Source organism: Canis lupus, chromosome 17, assembly GCF_048164855.1.
Source record: "Canis lupus baileyi chromosome 17, mCanLup2.hap1, whole genome shotgun sequence".
NCBI lineage: Eukaryota > Metazoa > Chordata > Mammalia > Carnivora > Canidae > Canis > Canis lupus.
Window position 1 is genome coordinate 22,236,124 of NC_132854.1, and position 11,986 is coordinate 22,248,109.

The window sequence follows — 11,986 nt, forward strand, 5'->3', positions numbered from 1 at the left end:
AGTATTAGGGAGGTTAAAGAGGCAAGGGTATGGCTGTGCTTCAATTGAGACTAGAGATTCATGATCATGATGATAAAAAGGTAAATGATCTGACTCAAAAACTCCTTCATAAAGATGAGATCAACGAGGTATTTTCAAATGTTTCAGGTACTTTCACAAAAGCTGGGCTAGATACTAACTCTCTTTCTCTCTCTCTCTCTCTCACAGACACACACACACACACACACACACACACTTCCGGGCCACATTTCATTTCATACATCTGTCACCTTGTTGTCTGCTAAAAAAAATTAGATGTCTGTGATACTCTGAATATCAGTGGCCAGTATCAGTTGAGTACTGACTTCACTGTTGCTGAGCAGCACTTCTTGCTGTATGTAAATCATACCTCAGTACCGAGACAGGTCTCCTGGTCAATACTGACACCTCCACCAATTACTATTTGTGTAACAGACCATGTAATTATAATTTTTGAAAAATCAACTTCATGTATAATACAAATGAAATGTATCTGAAGAGTACAATTTAATGTTTTGACATAGGTATACACCACGCAACCATTACCATCATCAAGATAATGAAAACTTGCATCCCCCAAAAGTATATTTATATATGAGAGAACTGTTCCAAGCTTTTGAAAAGTAGGTACATTTTTGAAACCCATTCACCTTGACAGGCAGACTTCAAAGGCCTGAGGAATTTGCTTTCTTAACATGCATAATATTCAGCGAAAGAGAATGGAAAGACAAGAAGGAGTCAGGAAACAGCTGGCTTTCAATTAGAACATATGTAAGACACTGATGACATTTTGAACAAGAAATAATAAATGAGTGATAATAATAAAATATATAAGAAGATCCAAGTGAATTACAAAACCTTCTAGAAATAATAAATTAAAAATAATAATTGTGCTAATTAGGACATAAATTGAGGCTTTCTGATGACTATAAAGATCAAATGAGAAATGTATTTTGAAGCACAGTGTAAAATTATTGAGTTGAAGATCATGATGAAAAGATAAGAGAATTAGTGGATAAACCCTGTAGACCCATACTGTGAGTGATACTCCTAAAGGGGAAAAAAGAAATACAATGAAGAGGTAATGACATCATAAGTAACAAAAAATAATCTTCCTTGATGAAAGCCTGATCTCTACTGAAAAAATTATTTGGTTTCATGCAAGATTGATCAGAAAAGATATATACTGATGAAAAGCTTGAATTCTAAGGTTAAAGAGAAAATCTTACAAACCACGATAAAGAAAAATGTTACCTGCAAAGGGGAAAAAAAACAGACTGGCATTGGGCTTGTCAGTGGCATGACAGAAAGTGAAAGTCAGAGAGAGGGAATCTGGAGAGAAAAGAATAAAAAAATCAGTCATTTTATAGCTACCCATAATCCAATTGACAAGAAAAATGAGGAGGTATTTTCATACTCCAAAAAAATCCAGTGACATTTGACCCTACCTTACCTGAGGAAAGTCTTTGAGTTATGCTTGAAACCATGTAAACATTCCAGGATGGAAACTTAAGCAGGAGATATACAAACGGTGACTGTAAAAGAACCTCATGATAAATCTGAATGGAAGATGCAAGACGGGGAATGTGCGATTTAAATTCTAAATAAGTAGACTGGAGAAGGAAGAGCTATAGTATATGAAAAATCCCGTTACTAATCTGGACCAGGAATCAGCAAACTAATCCTGTGCACTGCCTGTTTTTTTTTCTTTTTTTTAAGATTTTATTTATTTATTCATGAGAGAACAGAGAGAGAGAGAGAGAGAGAGAGGCAGAGACACAGGCAGAGGGAGAAGCAGGCTCCACGCAGGGAGCCCGACATGGGACTCGATCCTGGGTCTCCAGGGTCACCCCCTGGGCTGAAGGCGGCACTATAACTGCTAAGCCACTCAGGCGTCCCCACTGTCTGTTTTTATAAGTAACCTTTATTGAAACGAAGACACGTCCCTTTATTCATGTAATATCTGTGGCTGCTTTCCCACCTGCTCTCACAGATGTGCAGAGTGCTGACAGGAACAGTATGCTCCCCCGAACCAGAAATACTTTATATTTGCCCTTCACAGGAAAAAAAAAAAATGCCAAGTATGGTCTAGACCTAAAAATAATAAATCTTCTCAGCAAAACCTAAAGTTTTGAGGAAGAGGATGGTATGTAAAGTCCTTTCAATGTTTCATGGATGGAAAGGGGAAGGAGAGAAAAACAAGTATCCCAAATACAAAGGCCACATTTTAAATGGACCTCATTCCAAAGAAGATAAAGAACAGTGCAGAGCCCTCTGCCTGGGTCTCTGCCTCTCTCTCTCTCTCTTTCTCTTACTCTCTCACACACAAATAAATAAAATCTTTAAAAAAAAAAAAAGAACAGTGCAGAGGAGGAAATGGTGCATCTTTAGAGTAATAGTATTTTGTTTTCAGATAATAGTAGAAAATTATGTGTTGATACTGAAAGGAGGTAAAATTATTTTCCTTTTACCCTTGTGAGTCTTGGCTGAGACACTCCGTAATAAAGAACAGATTAATAAGAGAAAAACATTCAAGATACTTAAGATGTATTCCATGTGTATACCTGGGAGATACACAGGGAAAATGAGTAACTCCCTGAGATGCCTTAGAATTCAGGCTTAAATACCATTTTAAGAGGAAAAAGGGAGAGGAGAGGTAGACCTTTTGGGGGAGAGTAAGTAATTTTTAGGAAAAATAGATGGGCTTTTAGTAGAATAAGAAGAAGACATGATAGTTTGTAGCAAAGGTTGTCTGGCTATGGTATAAACTTCTACCTTGTTTTCCTGTGAGGAGTCAATCTTCTCTGGTTGATGAAACTCCTAGGGAGGATATTTATGACAATTGAGTTTCCTTTGTGGGTTCTGTCTTCAGTCAGATAAGGGGAATTCAGAGAAAGGCTCCCATTGAATTTTCTGTTTTTCAAGTGCATACAGCTCAAAATAATCAATACATCAATGTGACATATTTTGGGGTGGCATGTTCTGAATGCCTATAGTTGTATTTTGTGTTGGGACATTCTGTTACCTTTCAATATAGAGAAAGATAACAATAGTGCTATGGAAAATAGGTAGACATTACATATTTTAAAAACCCCTAATGAATAAGAAATTGAAGAAACCAGGGCAGCCCCGGTGGCACAGCGGTTTAGCGCCGCCTGAAGCCCGGGGTGTGATCCTGGAGTCCCGAGATCGAGTCCCACGTTGGGCTTCCTGCATGGAGCCTGCTTCTCCCTCTGCTTGTGTCTCTGCCTCTCTCTCGCTGTCTCTGAAAAAATAAATAAATAAATAAATAAATAAATAAATAAATAAATAAATAAATAAATAAATCTATCTATCTTTAAAAAAGAAAAAAAAAAGAAATTGAAGAAACCAAAAATAAATGCAAAGGTAAATAAGAATACATAGCAAACACAGGGTACATCAAATGGTAAATAAGTTTAAATTCTTAACCGTAACAATTCTTATGAAAACTTGAAGTAAACAAGATCACCCTCTAAAAGTTACTCTTATACTACATTAAAAAGTCTATCATTATGCCATTGATAAGAAAATTTAACCAAATTAACAAGTTAAGGCGAAAAATTGAAATGACAAATACATAGCAGGTGAAGGAAAACAAAAGGATAGACAAAGTTTTAGAAAAAAATTTGTCCCCAAATAGTAGAAGATCATCTCATACATCATATTTCTTGATGTGAGATCATTGCTCCTTGTTGTTCTTCGATTCCAGCCAAAAGAAAAGGAAAGAGGTTGGTGGAGTGTTTCTAGACACTTTTAGGGACTCTGCCAGGAACTAAGACACATTTCAGTGGAGGTCATGTGGTCACACCCACCGCACAAAAGAAGAGACCGTGGAGAGAATTTTGTAACCCAACAACACCTCTTCCACTTTATGAAGAATGTGACATTCTCATGTGTATACAGACCTTTATGGGCTGGACCTTTGGAGATCAGAACCCAGTACTGCTGCCAAGAGGTGTAGAGAGCAGATGAGTTGTCATAAACCTCGGTTAGTGAGCATTCCAAAAACTAAGGTAATGAATCTGGGATCATGGTAAAACTTCTGGTTCTACTTTAAGTGAGATAAGTAGCCAGTGCATGGTTTTGGCAGATGCATATATATTACCAAGCGATGTTTTAAAACAGTTACCCTGGCTGCTTTGTGGAAGAGGTGGCCATAGAGAGAAGTGCAAAAGGAGGAAGATGAGTGAGAAGGCTTTGGAAGTAGTGTAGACCAGGGATATTGTTGGCTTGAACCATGGTACTAGCAATGAGAGTAATGAGAACTGGCAGTATCTGGATATGTTTGGAGTTATAGCCAACCATAATTGGCATATTGGTGTAAGAGAGAGAGATGCCAGTCAGGACAGATAACAGGTAACAAAAAACTAATAGAAGAAAGAAATTACAAGTGTTACTCCAATGTTTACATTGGGAAGATTGTTAGACATATTAAAGCAAAGGGGGAAGTGATGAAGGAAAATGATAAATTATTTAGTAGCATCTCTTAAAAATAGAATTAAGGTTTTTAAAAAATAGGTGTCTGTAATATTTATTATACAGCATCTATAAATTGTATCTAATGCTAATTAAATGTCATCTAATCTTTAACTATTTTATTGATTTGCTGTTTAATAAAAAGACATTTGCCTCCTAGATAGTGTTCACAAAGGATAAAAATCTTGATGTATAACTGCAATCTTTGGATTTATAGGAGAAATCATGGAAATAAATGTGTTTCTTCAAATGACTTCTATATTGGGAATGATAATGTAATGGCAGATTTATTTGAGGATTTTATATGTAAATTCTCAAAATGCCTTATCAAATGTGGATTTGAATCTCAACACCTAAGCAGATTACATTCTCACATCTTTCCAAGAGAACATTTAGATTCAATTCAGAAAACTGTTTTTGCTGGAGCTCTTATTCCCCAAACCAGCATAGCCTAAGGTTTTCTTAGGCAGAATAATTGTAGATACCTAACATTCATTTATCTATGATGTATAAACCTTTTTGATTTAAGCATTGTGCTTATTTATTGGACACAAAAGCCTTAAAGCATAGCTCTGGCCCTTAGGAAGCTCGGAATCTACCTGTCAGATACATGAACAATTATGTTTCAAAGAGAAATAAAAATAGTCCCTATGATATTTTTAAAATTTGTGATGCTTGTTCAAAACTCCATCCTAGTATGTAACACCTATATATTTTTTTCAGGGAAAAAAATCTTTAGATTAATGCTATCTTTTTCCTGTTATAATTTTTAAATTACAATCTAAAATACCCGTATTCTGTACGTACACTCAAATTTTATTATATTTGTATCCAATATACACAAATTTGGAGAAGAGAGTAATTGAGAAATGTTGGCTTTTAGAAGGGCCCAATAAATAACATCTATTATCTTTGTGCTTTAAATTGTTAAAAGTATATTTTCATCATGTTAACTACTTGTACTTTGTTTAGACTAAGATATTTTCTATATCTTGATACAAAGTCATGCAAGGTCCACATGTGCATAAATTTGAGGTGCTACAAAATCACTGAAAAAATATCCTTTATATCCTGTGCCTAAGACATTTTTAGCATCTCTGATTCTGCTAGCATAATGTGAATAAAAAATGACTGTTGAGATTCAAAATATACCAATTATTACCAAACACAATGCACAGCCTTTTACAATTGCTTGATAAGATCAGTAATTTTATGTCCTATTTCATACATATCATAGAGATATGGAGACACTACTTTTAATTCTCCTAATACAAATAAATTTCAGGGTTTGAACATAACGACACACAAGATCAAAGGTGACATGAACTCCATGGAAATATCTTGGATAACAAATGTGGTGGAAAGCACAGGATTTTTCAATTAAGTTTGCATTGTACATTAGACATCATAGCAAACATAAAATTGCTCAAATATCCACCCATTGCAAGAGAAACTTACAGTTGAATTTTTTTTCTCTTTCATCAGATGAATGAATATGCAGTGAACATCAAATACTGATGGGATGAATGGCATCATTTAGTATTCCTTTATTTCTATTTAATTAAAGCAGTAAAATATCTTGGTTTTCACTTCCGTTCTTAGCATAATTTTTTTTTAATTTTTTTTTAATTTATGATAGTCACACAGAGAGAGAGAGAGAGAGAGAGAGAGAGGCAGAGACATAGGCAGAGGGAGAAGCAGGCTCCATGCACCAGGAGCCCGACGTGGGATTCGATCCCGGGTCTCCAGGATCGCGCCCTGGGCCAAAGGCAGGCGCTAAACCGCTGTGCCACCCAGGGATCCCTATTCTTAGCATAATTTTAATAATCCTCAAACTTTTATTCTAAAACATGGCCTGGAATAAAGAAGAAAATACAATCTCACCTACACGTAATATATTATTTGGCAACAACAACAACAACAACAAAAAACATAAGGTACATTGTTCTTGCTTTTGTTCAGTTTCTCTGAATCCTGTGAAGATTCTTTAGTACATCAATGACCAATATTCCATTTAATAAATCAACTCCAAATAATTAGTGGCAGATACCTGGGGAAAAAGTGCAAGAAAAGTTTCCTCTTCCTTTTAAACACACCCATGAAGGTGGTATGAATTAAATATTCTTAAATCTAAGCTATTAAAATAGAAATACTTCAGTTCCTGGTTAATAATAATAATAGTTTTGGGCACCTGCGTGGTGGAGTTGGTTAAGTGTGGGACTCCTGGTTTTGGTTCAGTTTGTGATCTCAGGTCATGATATCGAGCCCTGCATCAAGCTTCCTGGTCAGCAAGGAGTCTGCTTGAGATTCTCTCTCTCTCTCTCTCTCTGCTCCTCCTGCTCATACTCTCTATCCCTCTCTCTGTAAAATAAATATATAAACCCTTAAAAAATAACAATAGTTTGCTATGATTAAGGCAAATGGTGTTTAGAACTCTAAATCAGCTCCTTGACTCAGCTTGGTGGATGGATGCCATGCCCGATCATACCCAAGCAGAAGTTTTATTCTCTGGAGAGATCTCTGAACTGCAGGATACCGGGCTCATACCATAATGCTAACCTGAACCCTAATACTACTCCTAACTCTTAACCCTAACCAAAACTCTATGGAGAAAGTCTATGAACTGTAGTATATGAGGCACATTCCCTCACACAGGCCCTAATCATCACTCTCACACTTTCCTTTAACCCTTTCCTTAATCCTAACACTAACCCTAGATGTGAAGGGAAAAAGATAAAAGGTAGATGTGGCAACCTACCACATGGTAGGTTACTATGTAGAATAGTATTACTATTCTACTCAGCTATAAAAAAAGTATGAAGTCTTGGCATTGGCAACAACCTAAAAGGAGCTAGAAAGTAAGATGCTAAGTGAAATAAACGACTCAGAGAAATACAAATACCAGATGCTTTCACTCACATGTGGAATTTAAGAAGCAATACCAATAAACAAAGAGATAAAGAAGAGAGGGAGGCAAACAGTAGAACAGACTCTTAACTATAGAGAACAGATAGCTGGATACCAGAGAGGAGGTGGGTGGGGGGTATTAATTAGGCAGTGGGGATTGAGGAGTGCACTTATGTGTTGAGCACCAGGTGTTGTATGAAGTGTTGAGTCACTATGTTATACAAATGAAACAAATATTATACTGCATGATAACTGGAATAAAAGTAAAACCTTAAGAAAAAGAACATCTAATTATAACTAAGGGTGTGTTATTATTTTTTTAAGATTTGATTTATTTATTTATGAGAGACGCAGAGGGAGAGAGAGAGGCAGAGACATAGGCAGAGGGAGAAATAGGATCCATGCAGGAAGCCTGATGTGGGACTCCATCCGGGGACTCCGGGATCACGCCCTGAGCCAAAGGCAGACGCTCAACCGCTGAGCCACCCTGGCATCCCCGGGTGTACTATTATTGAAGAGTGTGATGAGATAATATTTAACCTCACTAAAGACTTCAACACTCTTGTGGTCATGACACTCTGGCTTTTTTTGGAAATGCTGCCCTTTCCCCCTTGGAGGTCTCAGAGTTAATAAGCAAACTATCACTGTATCTTCTTTTTTTCAACTTCTAAAATAAGATCATCAAAAAGATTTTAGAAATTCATTTATAGCTTTAAAGTGTACTTGGCCCCCAAAAGTGCATTTCTACAAAAGAGTTACAGATAAGCATGAGGATTCAGCTAATAAATATAACAACTTATCTCAGGATGTATTGCTAAATAGATATTATTGCCACAATAGGTATTAATTTAAAAAATTGCATATCAAGCTGCTTAGCAATAAAAATATGCATGTTATTTGTATATGCATATTTAAATATATATAATATAAATATATATTTATAAGTGCTTATGCATGAGTATGCATACTCATATGTATGTACCTGTGCCTAAACATATGTATCTATATACATATATATTCATCAAAATATTAAGGATGGCTATATCTTATTCATGCTATTTGTTTCTGTTGTCTAAATATGTTTTTAAAGTATGGGTTATCTATAATTGAAAAAATAGCTATTTCCTTTTGGAAACTTTAAACTGGATAGAATCTGAGTTTAGGATTTTTAGTACAGAGATGATATAGCTATTAGTAATGTCCATGGTAATTTCTAGGTTGTAAATTTTTCTTGCTGTGCATTTCTGATGTAGTCCTTACCATGACATCTGTGGGAGGCTTTATTAATAGTACGGAGGGACCCATTGTTCACCTCCATGTTTTCCATACCCACAGAGCGGCAGCAGCTAGACTCCTTCTCTGGGTCCTACATATCTGGTGCCACATTCTGTAGCTTTTCTGTAAATCACACTCCAGAAAGCAGTTAAAGAAATGTGAATGTACTTTGTTTAGCATTGAACAAGTATGATAGATGACAACGTTACCTGAACTATTGAGAATGTCTGGCACAGAGAATGCCTGTAGGATCATTGACTTAAAATGATGATAGTGTGCGAGGCTAGGGAGTATTTAAAGTGCAGCATTTCTCATTACTGAATGAAGAGAGATTTAAATGTCCTGCCCTTCATGTAAAGGAGGTAACAAGTAAATGTGGATTCTGGATTTTTTTTTTTTAATTTTGAAGAGCAAACGTTTAATAAGAAGGCACAATTCCCAAGACCAATGAAAATTATTAAGAAGAGTCGTGTATAGACACTATTAAGATAGTCGTGAATAGACAGAGAAGAGGTTAATAGCATGAAGACTTGGAAAGGAAGAAAAAATATACATATATAAAGGTTGGAGCTTCAAAGTTTATTTAGATTCAAGCAATTAATAATGGCTTTCATAACGGCATTGGTGAAGAGTGTAGAAGTTGCTAATCAAACATAAAATGCCAAAGACAAAGTTGAAAGTGGTTCTGAAGGACATGATCCCCAAAGATGTTCACACCTTAAATCCTAGAACCTGAGAATGGGTTCCATTATATCTCAAAAGGGACTTCGTCAAGGTGTTTAAGGTTATAAATCTAAAAATAGGGAGCGTGTTCTGTGTTATCCAAGTGGGCCCAATCTAGTCAGAAACCCTGTGAACTTTCTTCAGCTGGAGGCAGAAGAAATACAGTAAAAGGGGAATTAAGAAAGATTCCAAGTGTAGAGGATCACATTCAAGGACCAGAAAGGCATCCAGAAGCAGAGGGTAGCCCCCTGCTGATAGATAGCAAGATAATGGAGATCTTGGTAATACTCCATCAAGGAAATGGATTTTGCCAACGATCTGAGTCAATGCAATCAGATTCTTTCCAGAGTCTCCTAATTAGAGCCCAGTGGGCAGACATTGACACTTTGTTTTCGTTTTCATCTTTTACAATTTTAAGGGGGAGAAGCCAACAGAACTAATGAGCCAAACAGGACTTCTGAATTATAGAACTGGGAGGTAATAAATATAGGTGGTTTCAACCTCTAACTATGTGTCAATTTGTCACAGCACCAATAGCAAACTGTATAGTATAATTTGATAGAAGAGAGTTAGGTCCTTATCACAAAGGAAGGACATGTTAAAACTGGAGAAGAAGAGTGCTGTGGGTGGGCACAATTTTCCTGTGTATGCTCATGTGTGCATGCACGTGTACAAAAAGGAAATTATTAAATGATTACTACAGATGAGATTAATCAGGATATTTCAACAGGAATAATCAAAGGAGTAAAATGAATGATGTACAAAAGTTTGGGTAATGACAATACTATGGAGATTATTAAACACCTCTTTGATGAATAGTAATCCTGAAAGATAGGATACTGTTAGTTGATGCACATCAATAAAAACAGAAGGCTTTAGATGAAGAAATGTCTTTCATAACTTTCTAAAAAAATCTCAGATACTAAAAAAAAAACCAAAAATCAAAAAACAAAAACCAAACAAACAAAATCTCAGATACTGTAAGACCATGGTGGATTACCATGAGTAAATTGGAACTGCTATTCTTCAGATAGAAATGACAAGTGTGTGCTTGCATAATGCCAAAATGTGAACATGACATCTTGAAAGGGAAAAAATTGAAAAATAAGTAAGCCATCTTTGTAGTTTTAATTTCAGAAAATATTACTCTGAAATGATAGTATTTTTTGCCTCTTGACTACATTTATAATTCAATATATAGTTGTCTTCTCTATATATATCAATTGCATTTTTAGCTACAATTATAGATGGGCCTGTATTAGCTAAATTGTTAATTTTTTATTAATAATTTCATAATTTTTTTCTGATTTCAAAATGATTCTTCCAACACCCTCTCTTCCAGTTTTTGGACTTGCCACATCCCTTCCCCTCATATCTTAACACTTCTCTTATCTTTCTGGTTTTTCTGAGTATCACTTATTACCATCAAATATACCATTTATTTGTTATTATGTATTTATTAGATGACTGTCTCTTCTAACTATATTGTTAGCTTCGTGGTAGCAGAAATTTAGCCTATTAATTCACTTCCACATATACACAAACACTCAAAAGAAACACAAAATAGATAGTATGTACCTAGTAAAAGTAGAGTGAATCAACTCTAAGCAGTATGTTTACTAATAAAGAATTAAAGCTATATATCAGTAATAAGTGGGGAAACATGCAGACAATGTGACCTATATGCTAGTCTTGGGGTTACATAATATTTATGAGTAGAATATATAGTTAATTCTGGAATAGTCTGGACACAGGCAGGAAACATGGTAATAGGGAGAGACACAGGGACTCTGGTGAGTTCTATGAGAGACCTTTTCTACTGCATTCTCAATGTATATTCCATTTGTTTGTATAAGGAATATATGCATGTATTGCATATATGTACATAAGGGATATACATTATATATCCCCAAATAAATATGTTACTCAGAATAATAAAACTCTATTATTAAGGTATTTAATGTTCCCAAAACAGGTAAATCTGTGAATTTGTCAACCAACATATATTTATTATCTACTATCTTTAAAAGCTAAGGTAGCTGATTCAAGGAATTATTAAGATGTAAGTTATGTCCCTGATTCAATAGTACATACAATCAAGTTGGAGAGACAAGATTTAATTTTTTGAAAATTTAAGCAAGTGACTCATATAAACTTAGAATTTCATCCAGAAATAACTCTTATAAATAGTTAATTCATGGACATTTCTAGATTATACAGAATATAAGAATCTATTTTAGTATTCAAAGTATTCATAATCTAAATGGAAAATGAGAACATACTGCCATGTCCTTCCTCACAATCATGGGGATTTTTTAAAATTGTTCTCATGTTGATCCAAATTATGGCAAAGTGTTAAAAGATTTATCAATGACAATGGAGAAGCAGAGTTGAAGCAGAGCACATAGTGTCCTTTGAGCTTCATACTTACTCCACTGAGAGGTGTTCTTGGGCCAGCAGATTTGTTGAAAAGAGATTTCTAGTTCAGGATATCCTGGGCATATCTTCTATCTGCAGACTATCCCAAAATAGAATAGGGAAACTTTTATCTTTTTTTTTTTTTAAG